The 13,169-nt window shown below is 40.3% G+C and overlaps 1 protein-coding gene across 6 annotated transcripts in view; it reads right to left on the reverse strand.

Annotated features, from left to right (window-relative positions):
- Positions 1-13,169, reverse strand: part of HHAT (hedgehog acyltransferase) — a 147,074-nt gene that overhangs the window by 92,839 nt on the left and 41,066 nt on the right. The window lies entirely within an intron of this gene.

A 13,169-nucleotide genomic window follows, 5' to 3' on the forward strand; every position in this document is an offset into this window, starting at 1 on the left:
GAAGATAGCTACACAGGCCACTGCACTGGCCTTGTCAAATAGGAATTTTGGCTCAAAACAAGGGTAGACACACAAGATGGTCTGAAGAACCATCACCATACACAGAGTGAACTATCCACCAGGAGGACAGAAGACTAGAATTTCAGATGGCTGAAAAATGGACACCAGGGCCAAGTGATTCTGACACAAAGCTATCCCATGGCACCTATTTGAGATGAGAATTCACAGCCAAAACCCTATTTTAGATTCAGTATGTTGTGTTAGAAAAAAGAACACTTATAAGCAACTAGAGTAGTGCAGATATTGCATCTATAGGCAAAATATTAGAGTACACAACTTCACACACAGACAACTATTACTGCAATATTCAGTAAGTACATCAGTTTGAATACGTAAATGATGCATCCAGGAACACAAACAGCTAGGAGTCAGCACACAGCTGAGTTTTTAAAAGATAAAATCAACACATTTCTCTATTAACATAGTGCCTTACGGGCCAGCCAGTATGATCTACCAGGACTGCAGAATCCAGGCATGCACAAAATATTGACAGCAAAATATAAGAACAACATTCTTAGAAGTAGGGGTTTTATCTTTAAGGACCAGGAAAATACATGGACCTGTTCTAACAGCAAACGTGCAAAGATGCTGGACATCAGCTGAGGAAGAGTACTCTTGCCTAAAGTGATCAAATGGAAAAGCAGCTCCTGGGTAACTTGGAAAGAGACATTCTGGAGACCTTTTCCAAGCAAAGAAGGTCTTCCTTTCCCAGATGAGAAGGGCAGGATTGGAAGATTTATTCATTTTTGTCTTTATTTAAATGAGAGTCTGTTAACTAAAATTGTTGTGGCGGTCTCCTGTCATGGCTGAAAGACAGGGGAATAAGCCTAACATAGCTAATTACAGCAGCAACCATACTAAATCCTCTCAGAATCTGTTTCATAGAAATATCGCTTTTCTGTGGAATAATTGCCTCTAACATGCCCAATCCTATTCTTGATATGTATATTTTAATACTTTGACATTTTAACACCATCTGCTGCCAAGCTGCCTGGCCTGCCGTGCTGTCAGAACTCATTCCACGCACCATCTTCTGCTTCCCATCGTTTCAATCTTCCCCTGAATACAGAGGAATCCCTTCTCCAGTGCCCAGCGTTATCTTTTACCCTTTGGTAGACTGGGTAAGAGACTACCAAAAGCAAACAATAGCAATTTTCAGCCTATTTTTACATTTGCGGCCACAGTTTCTGTGAAGAGGAATCAAAGCTCATTGCTCTTGTAAACACCAGCTGCCTTTAGATCATGTCTTCCAAGGCATTTGTGTATGCAATAGAAGTAACAAACAGTCCCATTTCCTCCTTTTATTTGACCCATTGCAATGGAGGAAAAAAACCTCCTCTAGTGGCATTTGCCTCAAAACAGTGATGGGGCAGATACAATGAAATTATAAAGTGCCTTCAGGCAGATGGGATTAGTCAAGGCTTTTACCTTCACTTTCAAATACCTTAAACATTTGCAACATTACTACACATACAAAAAAAAGCAAAGAGAAACAAGCACATACACACCAGAGAGACAAAGTCTGGTCTCAGAGAACTTGCACAATAGGAATAGGGGTTTTTTTTCCCCCTTTCATTTGAGAAGTCTAAACAGTGTGGCTTTACATTTCAGATTAAATCAGCAAAGCACTTATAGTCTTTAGGAAACAGTTACAGTCACTAAACAGCATCTTTCCCTCTGCTTGGGCATTTCAGCAGAGCCAGACCTGTGTGCTGTACACTGAACATGTACAGGTAAATGTGCAGAAACAAAATAAACAATACTTATGTCTCTACATGTGGCATACAGTGATTTTAAAAATAGCAGACTCAATCCTGATTCCAGTTATGAGGCAGGAGTCTCATAGCAAAGATGAGACTTCTACAAAGATGAAAGGCTACAAATTAGACAATCTTCAGTCACAAAGTCTTCGCCACCAAGTGCTCAAGCCACACAATCCAAGTCACAAAAGGCAAAAGGAGAATGAAGACTGGGAGAGCGAAGAACCACCCACTGTAGGAGATGATCAGGGGCAAGATCATCTAAGGAACCTGAAGGTACTCTAGTCCATGCAACCTGACAAAATGCATCTGCAAGTCACGAGGGAACTGGTGGATGAAATTGCTAAGGCACTATCCCACTGACTGGAAAAGGGGAAACATAACTCCCATTTTTAAAAAAGGAAGACCCAGGGAACTACAGGCCAGCCAATCTCACCTCTGTGCCCAGCAAGATTATGGAACAGATCCTCTTGGAAACTCTGCTGAGGCGCATGGAAAATAAAGAAGTGACGAATTTGATGGCCTTCTATGATGGAGTGACAGCATAGGTGGATAAGGGAAGAGTAATTGACATCATCAAACCACACTCGTGCAAAGCACTTGACACTGCCTTGCATGACATTCTTGCCTCTAAAATGCAGAGACATGGATCTGACAGACAGACGTCTCAGTAGATAAGGAATTGGCTGGATGGTCACACTCAAAGAGTTGTGGTCAACAGCTCAATGTCCAAGTGGAGATTGGCGACGAATAGCATTCCTTAGGAGCCAGTATTGGGACCAGTGTAAGTCAGTACAGATAAGTTTGCAGACGACAACAAGCTGTGTGGCACAGCTGAAATGCTGGAGGAAAGAGATGGCATTCAGGGGCACCTGGACAGACTTGAGAGGTGAGACTGTGAGAACCTCATGAAGTTTAACAATGCAAGCGCAAGGTCCTGCACCTGGGTCGGGACAATCCCAAGCACAAATACAAGCTGGGCAGAGAATGGATTGAGAGCAGCCTTGAAGAGGAGGACTTGGGAGTGCTGGTAGACAAGCTCAACATGACCTGACAATGTGCACTTGCAGCCCAGAAAGCCAACCATATCCTGGGCTGTGTCAAAAGAAGCATGGCCAGCAGGTCAAGGGACGTGATTCTGCTGCTCTACTCCACTCTTGAGAGAAACCTCACATGGATTATTACATCCAGTTCTGGAGTCCTCAGAACAGGAAGGACATGGAGCTGCTAGAGCAAGTCCAGAGGAGAGGCCACAAAGATGATCAGAGGGCTGGAGCACCTCCCATATGAGGACAGGCAGAGAGAGTTGGGCTTGTTTAGCTCAGAGAAGACAAGGCTCTGGGGACACCCGATTGCAGGCTTTCAGTACTTAAAGGGGGCTTACAGGAGGGCTGAGGAGGACCTCTTGATCAGGAAGTGGTTATAAGATGAGGTGTAATGGGCTGAAAGATGGCACATTTCGGTTACATGTTAGGAATAATTTTTTTACTGTCAGGGTGGTGAGGATGCCCAGAGAAGTTGTGGATCCCCCTTCCCTGGAGGTGTTCAAGACTAGGCTGGATGAAGCTTTGAGCAATTTGATCTGGTGGAAGGCGTCTCTGTCCATGGCAGGGGTCTTGGAACTGGATGATCTTTAAGGTCACTTCCAACCCAAACGATTCTATAGTTCCATGACTTTTCTAAAACGTCTATATTAGAGTCACAGAATCATAGAATCATTTGGTTGGAAAAGACCTTTGACATCATTGAGTCCAACTGTACCTGTCCACTACTAAATCATATCCTTGAGCACCTCATCTACCCATCTTTTAAAACACCTCAGATATGGTGATACTGCCAGTGCTACATATAAGACAACCAGTGCTACTGTCCTCTGTTTATTCTCCATTATAGTTCCTCCATTTTCTAAGTCTAGTGATTGACACTATGTGTTACCCATTCCTATCAGGACTGGAAGATCATTGACACTGCCATTATCAGTGCTCCCCCCCTTGCAGGCTGCAACTAATAACTTTTCTAACCTGAGATTTCTTACAAAGTTAGCAGAACCATGCACTGCACAAACGGTTACCAGGTGCTCAACTATAAATACTTCGCTGATACCTTTTTGTTTAGTGGCAACACCTCAAAAAAAAGAATAGATGGACTGATATTAAATCCACAACAAATTAACATTGACAGATCACAAACTGGTTTAGAACATATAAAGGAATGCAAACAAACAAGCTCTCTTTAGAGCTCTCTTTTGTTTCTTTGTATTAAAAAAAGTTAATTAGCTTTCATAAACAGAAAAATCACATTGCACTTTGAAAATGCAACTAAGGTAAACCAGAAAAACAGAGGAAGCTGTGTTCATCATCCAATGTACATCTAAACAGAGTAATATGTGAGCTTTCTTCTTTAATATTATTTCCCAAGGGCTAGTACTAAATTGATCAGAAGAAAGATCTTCTCAGAAAGAACCCCATACCCCTTTAATGTTGATCACAAATTAAAACCAAATCAAAATGTAGGAAAAATAATTATTTCCAACAAAGGATATTGTCTTAAAACACTTCTGCATTTGTTTCAGGGCTACCAAAGTATGTCTCTGTATATTTCACAGTACATTTTATTCAAAAGACAACAACAACAGGGAATGGTCTTATGGAGAATGCTCTCTAGCCTGTCCTGGGGTCTCAGCACGCTAAGATAGCTCTCTGAAACACCCCCGCAGTAACACAGACACCATGCAGAACAAAAAGGAGGAGCCAGAAGTCTGTGTGCAGTTACATGACCATAATGCTGTGACGGATGGATACAGGCTCTTCAGGAAGGATAGGATGTGAAGGTCAGGAGGAGAATTTGCCCAACAGGTCAAAGCAGCGGGGGTGCATGGAGCTCTGCCTGGTGACAGGTATCACCATAGTGGGTATCTGCTATAGACCTCCTGATCATGAAGGAGATAAAGCCTTCTTCATGCAATCAGAATAAGCTTTCTGTTCACAGAACCTGGTCATCATGGGGGACTTTAACAACCCCAGTATCTGCTAGAAGGACAACACAGCAGCCCTCAAGTAATTTAGCAGACTTCTGGTATGCATTGATGACAACTTCACACTACAGATGATCAAGGAACCAATAACAAGGAACAAAGGTGCTTCACTGGACCTCATACTTACAAACAATGAAGAATTGGCTAGGGACAGGAAAGTCAGAGGCAGCCTTGGCTGCTGTAACCTCAAGATGATGGGCTTCAGGATCCTGACAGGAAGGAACAGGGCAGAAAGAACGACCACAGCCTTGAATTTCAGGAGAGCAGATGACATCCTCTTCAGATTTGTTTAAAAAAAATCCCATGGAATACAGCTTTGAATAGGAGTCCAGGAAAGCTATTTGATATTCAGGGATCACCTTCTCCAAGTTCAAGAAAGGTCTATCCTGACAAATAAGATATCAAACAAAGGCACCAAGAGCCCTGCACGGTTGAGCAAGAAGCTCCTAACTGAATTTGGGTATCAAAATAAAGTGCACAAGAGGCAGAAGCGCTGATTTCACTGTTAGTGACTTCTAATGCCTCATAAGTCTGACTATGGGACATTTTGATTACTGATTTATTTTTAAATGATCCACCTGACAAAACTAGGACCTACTACATACACCTCTGGGCAGATTTTTGCATCAACAGTTTTGGGTGGGGCATCACCAAGACCTAAAGTCACATAGTTTTTCAGAGAGAAACAAAACCTTTATTTCTATAAGACGTATAGAAACAGAACAAAAGAGTGCTGATCTCAGCACAAACATGATGATCTTTTCGAAGAAAACGTATTTTCAAGGTCTGAAGCTGTAGGTTACAAGGACACAAGCAATAATGCAGAAAATGCTAAACCAACACCACGGCATTAATAATTTTGTTGTTCATCAGTGAGTGGGAAATTCTACTCCTGTGGAAAGTGGCCTAACATTTATTCACACATATGCAGTTATTCACCTGTTACCACGCTTTAAAAAAAGTTCTGTTCTTTCTAGAGGCTGGCATAAAACATCAAGTCAGCAATTCTGTGGGCTGATGATATAAACTTTTAATATCTACAAAATAAGTTATAACAATACGTTTCCTATGTACTGCTCTCAAGAGATTTCTGTAGGATACATGAGAGTACTCAGCATGCCGTGACCACTCTGCACAGCTTCTAGAGGCTCTATGCTACTCCAGCGACATGACAATCGCCCAGTCAAGACGTATGCCGCCTGTAAGATACCGATCATAATCGGCACAAAGATATGTTGGCTTTCTGTAATTAAATGATTTGTCAGTGTTATCCTAAAAACAATTTGTGCATCTACAACTCTAGTGAAAGCAGGTAACTCTAACAAATTTGCATCCACAGCTGAAACACCTTAAAGAAAGCAGTCATTTTTCTAATTTACTCCTGAACTCTTTGGAGACACCATCAGCTGAAGCAAGACACTTCTGCCTGAATATTGCTTTCTGAGTCTTTCGTTACAAGCCACAATTAAGGTGAAAGAAATTTGAGAAAAATAATTTCAGGCTTTCCCCATTGATTTGGTCTGTGCTCTTGAAAGCACTTCATAAAACCTTACATGACTATTTCTTGCTTGAGGTGGATCATTTTCATCTTGCCTCAGTTCAAGAGAAAGGGAGGAAAAAACCATTTAAGACAGCAACATGAGGCACAGGAATAGTTTGGAGAGGAACTAAGAGCATGCATGGTACCAGACACTCACTTTTGAACACTATGCGTCTGACCTGCACACTGTTCTCTAAGCACTGTCCAAAAAGTGACAAAGGCTAACCTTCTGTAATACTGACACTTGCCTCCTAGCACCAAAATATCTTTCAACTTGGCAACAATATACAAATAAGACCGTGCCTGCTTTAAGCAATTTATGTATCATTGTACCACATCTGCAGTTTTGTTGGTACATGCTGTAACTCTTCTTCAATTTCAATTGTTAAATTCTAACACAGCAAATTCAATCACAATGTTTCACTTAGTAACAGCTATGCTAACACTACCACTAATCATTTTTGAGAACCAAAAACCAGAAGAAAGATCTTGATATCACATCTACAGGAGAGTACAAATAACAGAAGATTGGCCTGCAGGAGCAATTTCTGCCTGGTGTATTCAACACTTTGTCTCAATTTAGGCTATTTTTTATACGGAAGTGAAATACTGAAGGCTTCTATACAAATTCGTTACTTGAAGTCAGGGCTTAATTCCTACCCTTTATAACAACTCCTGCAGGTAACCGGACACCTGTGTAAGACCATGAATGTAAGACCACTGAGCAAAACTATGAATAAGAAATTGCAACGTTATTTATTATAATTTTTGCTCCTTTACTCCTCTTGAGTCATGCAAAACTCTCATCAGACAGTTCAAAACATCAACAATTTTTCAATTCTGGAACCAGGAGTCAGAGAAAACAGGGAAAATCTTGAAAGGTGAGCAACTCAGTGAACTAGAACTGTTGCCTGTAAGAGGAGGGACAAAAAGTGATGGAAATCCTGAAAACAGAAATTCTTAAAACCAGACTGAATGCAGCACAACCAGCACTGCAGTTAACAAAAGAGTAATGCTCCAGACTACTGGAGGACCACTAAGAAATTATTCTCCAAATCTAAGTTATAGAAATCAAGGGACAATAAAAACCTTCAGGCAATAGACGTTTCATTGTATCTAATCATTAAATTAATCCAAGAAATAAAATTTAGGTTTTGATTACTGAAAGATTGTTCACTTGACAAAAATTAAAGACCACTAACCCCTTCTGCTGAATTTAAGCTTAATTATCGTCAATATCCAGAGAATCATCTTGTAGTAATAGTCCAGAATTAAAATATGAATCAGAAGCATTGTCATCAAATTTTAATACACTTAGGTGTTTCTTAAATTTGTCTCAGATTATGTAAAATCTGTATTTTGTGTTTGCAACAGTTACTTTGTAAGGAAGAAAGGTTTAATTAGAAAGATAAATTATACCTAAAATTGGTCTTCTGGCACTTCTAACACTAAAGTCCAATTATTCCTAAACATAAAACATTATTTCCTTTCACATTACTTTTTCGTCAGCTCTGGGGATTCAGGCATGATCAGCTCTGTGAAGCCTCCCTGTATTTTGTCAATAGGCTCTATAAACAAAAAAGTAAACAACACTACCATTTAAAAACTGTTAAGTAATAGTAAGTGCCAAAAGAGTGTGTCTCCTACTCTGAGAGTTCGAAAAGATGAAAGTGCTTTCAGGTAGCCCCCTTCTCAGAGGGATTTCACTTGCTCAGCGGTAATTCCAATCTAAACCCACAAATTCCAAAAGCCAGTGCACGCTACAAACCATCACAGATGAAGATGCTGCTCCTGACTTGAGAAGTTCATGAACCACAAATTGTTGAGGACAGCTTACTGACAAGGTTTGACCTGGCTGTACACATTTCCTTGCTAGGTGCTCACCACTGACTGCTAGCAAAGACAGAGTGCTTGGCCATGGTGGGCTCTTCTGGGCCCTCACACTGTTGCTCCTACACTTGTAGTTAACTTTTGCTCTGACCTACCACATCCTCCAAAGGAAGGTCTCACAAAATCTCGGGAGCTAAAAAGGACTTTAGGTGACGTTCCTTTCTTCAAAGTGGAGGCACTCTCTCCAGTTTAAGAATCTCCCCTCAAAAGGTACAATAATTTTGTCCAATGATGCTCTGACCTTACAAAAGTTAGCACTCATGAATTTGAAATATCAATAAAAAATTCAAATGACTGCTTGTCTGTTTTCCTATTCCAGCATTTTGCAATGAAAAAAATATCATTGCAAACTTGAAGATCCCATCAGAAATGCAGAAATGTATTTTTTCCAGTCATGGCTTGCTACTACGTTGCATACAGTTATTTGGTACCACTTTACTCTTGCAGTGCTATCCCAGATAAAAAGCATGAATGCAAACTCTCTTTTTACATTGATCATACAAATATTGGCCTATTTGTTATGACTAGAAAATCAGCAACTTAAAGTACAATTTTTATTAATTATTTTGTTGGTTCAGTTCAAATGACAGTGAGGAAATGAAATCATAAATATCATCAAAAAACATTTCCACAAAGAGAGGAAGAGAATAAAGCAGGTTTCCATGGTTACTTTGTTAACCATCTCCATTTTGCTGTTTACATAGTTTAAAAACTACAAGACAGTATAAACAAGAGCAAATGAAATATTTATTAAGATCTACACTGCAGAAAACAGAAAGCTCTCACCATATGTCATGTCTGTTTCAACAGCTGACTGTCTGATGAAGCTCTAAAAGACACACTGACATCTACTAGTTGCTGGTGCTATCAAGTGCACTATATAGGACAAACTCTTATTGAGGATTCTGGGGGATGAAGAGATTGACAGCAGCCCTGCCAAGAAGGGCTTGGGAGTACTGGTGCATGAAAAGCTGGACATGAGCTAACAGTGTGCACTTGCAGCCCAAAAATCCAACTGTATAGTGGGCCGCATCAAAAGAAGTGTGGGCCAGCAGATCGAAGGAGATGATTCTGCCCCTCTACTCTACTCTCATCAGACCTTACCATGAGCACTGTGTCCATCTCTAGAGCTCACATTGCAAGAAAGAAACAGACCTGTTGGAGCAGTCCAGAGGTGGGCTCCCAAAAATAATCAGAAGGATGGAATAGCTCTCCTGTGAAGAAAGGCTGAAAGATTTGGGGTTGTTCAGTCTGGAGAAGAGTAGGCTCTGGGGAGACCTGAATGCACCCTTTCAGTACTTAAAGGGAGCTTATAAGAAAGATGAGGACACGTTTTAGCAGGGCCTGTTGCAATAGGACAAGGGGTGAGGCTGGTGAAACACTGCAACAGGCATGCCCAGAGGTGACAAATGCCCCATCCCTGGGAGTGTTCAAGGCCTGTTCCTCTGAGCATCCTGATCTAGTTGAAGAGGTCCCTGCTCACTGCAGCAGGGTTGGACTAGATGACCTTGAAAGGTCCCTTCCAACCCAAACTTATTTTATGTGCAGAAGAAGCCCTTGAGTTCATTTACTAATATTTCATCTGTAATTTATTTTCAGTAGAAGATGATCCCTTGCCTTGAGACCAATGATAAAACTGCAGGTGTCTCACTTATAAGTAAAAGCTCTTGCTTGGCTGTCAGCTAAAACTAACTGACTGCCAAAGGCTGCTCTCAAATCCTATCCATTCCAACAGCTGCAGTTTTAATCATTTACTTCTAATGCAAAAGAAGTTCCTCTTATGCTGAGTCATCACCCTAAATGAAAGGTTAATTCTGTGTAACAGCACTTTTCAGCAAAAAGGTCATCTAAATCAGGTCATTTTTATTTTGATCTCCTGGAAACCTCTATTTTAGCTGGGCTTCTTATTGTTTAGGGGAGGAATTACAAATAACTCTATGATACCACTGGTACTTCAAAGACTCCAGACTTGCACTCAAAAGCCAAGAAGTTCTATACAGAGTCCCCAGCACAAGAAAGTCTAGAGGCATTCCGGAGTCCTTAGTATCTGGATATCGACTTCATTCAGCTAGAGTGGTACATAGCATTAGGTCCTGTGTGTGAATAGTCATCCTGCAGCAATGAAACACAGATAATCCCAAGATACCCAACTCCAATACTGACAGGGGCCCTGCAGTACCGATTTCAGTAGAAGGTAATAAGTAGAATAATAGAATCATCAAGTCCAACTGTAAACCTAACACTATCAAGTCTACCACTAAACCATGTCCCACCACATCCACCCATTTTCTAAATACCTCCAGGGATGGCGAATCAAGTAATACAGTACAGTCTACACAAATATCATACAGAAACCAACAGAGACATATTTTTTTCGAAGAAGCAACGTTTTCCCTGCTGTGTCCTAGCCAAAAAATTGTCCTGGAAACTGTTGTGCAGCTTGAATATGATTGGCCTGTACACAATCCTACAGGCAAACTTTTGCATTTCACTGCTGCTACATGTTTAGAAAAATTCCTACCAGTGAACACATTTATTACTCTTGTCGACAATCTGTGAATCCTGCAAGGGTCGGTTAATCTCGCCTCCATGGCAGGATCAACCTGGGTTACTCTTGAACAAGATTTGCTGCTGAGTTGCTGCTACACTCTGAGGGCATTCAAAGGAGAAAATTCACTTGAGCAACTCACGGCCTGTTTGGGTCTCCTTTTCCATCCATCCATATTTTTATATATACATACGAGATTGCCAGCTCAAATTAAAACACTTCTAAAGTTTACCTTCTAATCTTAGCTCACTATCACTGATCAAAAAAATAAGGTCAGTATTTAAAACCACTCTCCCTCACTAGCAAGTTGTAAATGTCTACTATTCAATATTTTCCAAGCAACAGTCTAATCCAGATTTGAAAAGCAATTCATTGTACTGAAATGCTAGATATATTTTGAAATAATCTCTAAATCTACCACAATTGCCTCTGAAAAGCACTAGCACATGCAATGCCTTTATCCTTATAGCTAGAAGAGATGATGTTCATCATATAATATCAGTATTCACAAAAAAATAAGAGCAACACTTCTATACCGACTCTCTTTACATCAGTCAAGGTGGAATTCTGCTTCATTTAATGCATTTCAAGTTTGGGGTATCACATAACTCAGGCAAGCAAAAGAATTTTGCTATTCACATAGAACAGAAAAACAGCGGCTGGCTAGGAAGTGGAGTTACTTTTCAAGTGTTCAGCTAAACTGCTTGCAAGAAAATGCTAAACCTTCTCCAGGAAAAAGCAAACAATAACTGTGAACAGCTGATAAAAAGTATTATCCTTTGGTTGCCATGACCTTCACTCCTTTTTCAGCACTGCATGGAGATACTGCAATTATATTTTTTGGATATACTAGAAAGCCTACAGCGGGTTACTTTACTCTTATTTCAGACAGCAATATAAATAGAAGTTTGCAGGTTTTGATCCCTTATTCCTTCAAACATATGAGTTCTATCCAATTATTTATTTGTGACCTTTAAGATGGAAGTCTGCATAAGATCTTTATTCACATGGGCTAATCCAGGAGCTAGGGAAGGAGTGTTTATCCTTAAACTGCATATATAAACAAACATATATTTGCAAAGATGTTGACTGACATAATTTATACACGCTTTACTGATTTTTCCTTAGCTTTTCTTTACTGCAGTTCCCTGTTAACATTATAATCTGTCAAAGTAAATGCAATTAAGAGCACATACAGATTGAAAAAAAAACACAGCATATTCTTTTTTTTCCACCTTAAGTTTATATCTGTAATAGAACAATTCCACATCAAATAGTTACATCCTGTCCTGCTTTATCATCTGTTCTTGGTGTTACATAAAGAGCTTATACTAAATATCAACGTTGAGCTCTTATATAGCATTCTTAATCCATAGATCTCAAAGAAGTTTACAGAGGATGATCGTTATCCTGCTTCAGCTATGAAAAGAAAAAACACGGAGATCCTCAGGGTGAAATTCAGACCACGCTTTAATTTCCACAGTCCACAGTGAAGCTAAGATTACACTTTACATCACAGTACCACCAGTCAGCCAGAACAGCATCCATATTCTCAGATGGATCTCAGACTTTTCTATAACACCAGTGGCCTGTGATTTGCACTAAGTAACTCTACTGGCCATTTAGGAATCAATCCAGAGAGAATATGGCTTTCAACAGGGTATCTTATTCAGCCTGACAGTCACTAAAATGTGTCCCATCCCACATAGGCAGTACTTTTTAACGGTCTACTCTACCTGCTCCCAGGTATCTTGCTTACAGCTCTAAACACACTAACGTTGCCATCAATGCTGCAAATAACTGCAGTCAGGTCCTCTACTCGGGCTTTACTATCAAAATCAATACTGCTGTAGACAGATATACAGATATCAAGGTCTAATGACACCACTCAGGTGTCTCAAAGTATTTTCTCCTCCACACTAAAACCCTCAAAGCACCTGATCTGTGGGTAACAAGACACGAGTTATCAAGCCTCCTGCCTTCATTCTTTCCTCTCCTCTTTTGGATTTCTTTCACACACCCACTCTTTGCACCTTGCTGTAAAGGCAGATGTTTAAATTCACAGATGTCCTTAATTCTATAAACCGCCCTGGACTATTCAGAGGACCTAGAACCAAGTCCGTGTATGGCAGCTTAAGTGGTCAGGGATGAGCACTGAAAGCAGACTGTGGACTAACAACCACAGAGGTCACTGGGGTATTGATCTGATCGTAACTGACGCGTTCTATGCAGTGACACAAAATAAGCAGTAATGCTATCTACACATTATCAGATGTGTTACTGAAGGTGTGATGATCTGACAAAAGTTTGTAAATTCTGACTTCAGATTAAAGTTAA

This window comes from Cuculus canorus, chromosome 3 (genome assembly GCF_017976375.1).
Source record: "Cuculus canorus isolate bCucCan1 chromosome 3, bCucCan1.pri, whole genome shotgun sequence".
In the NCBI taxonomy this organism is placed as follows: domain Eukaryota; kingdom Metazoa; phylum Chordata; class Aves; order Cuculiformes; family Cuculidae; genus Cuculus; species Cuculus canorus.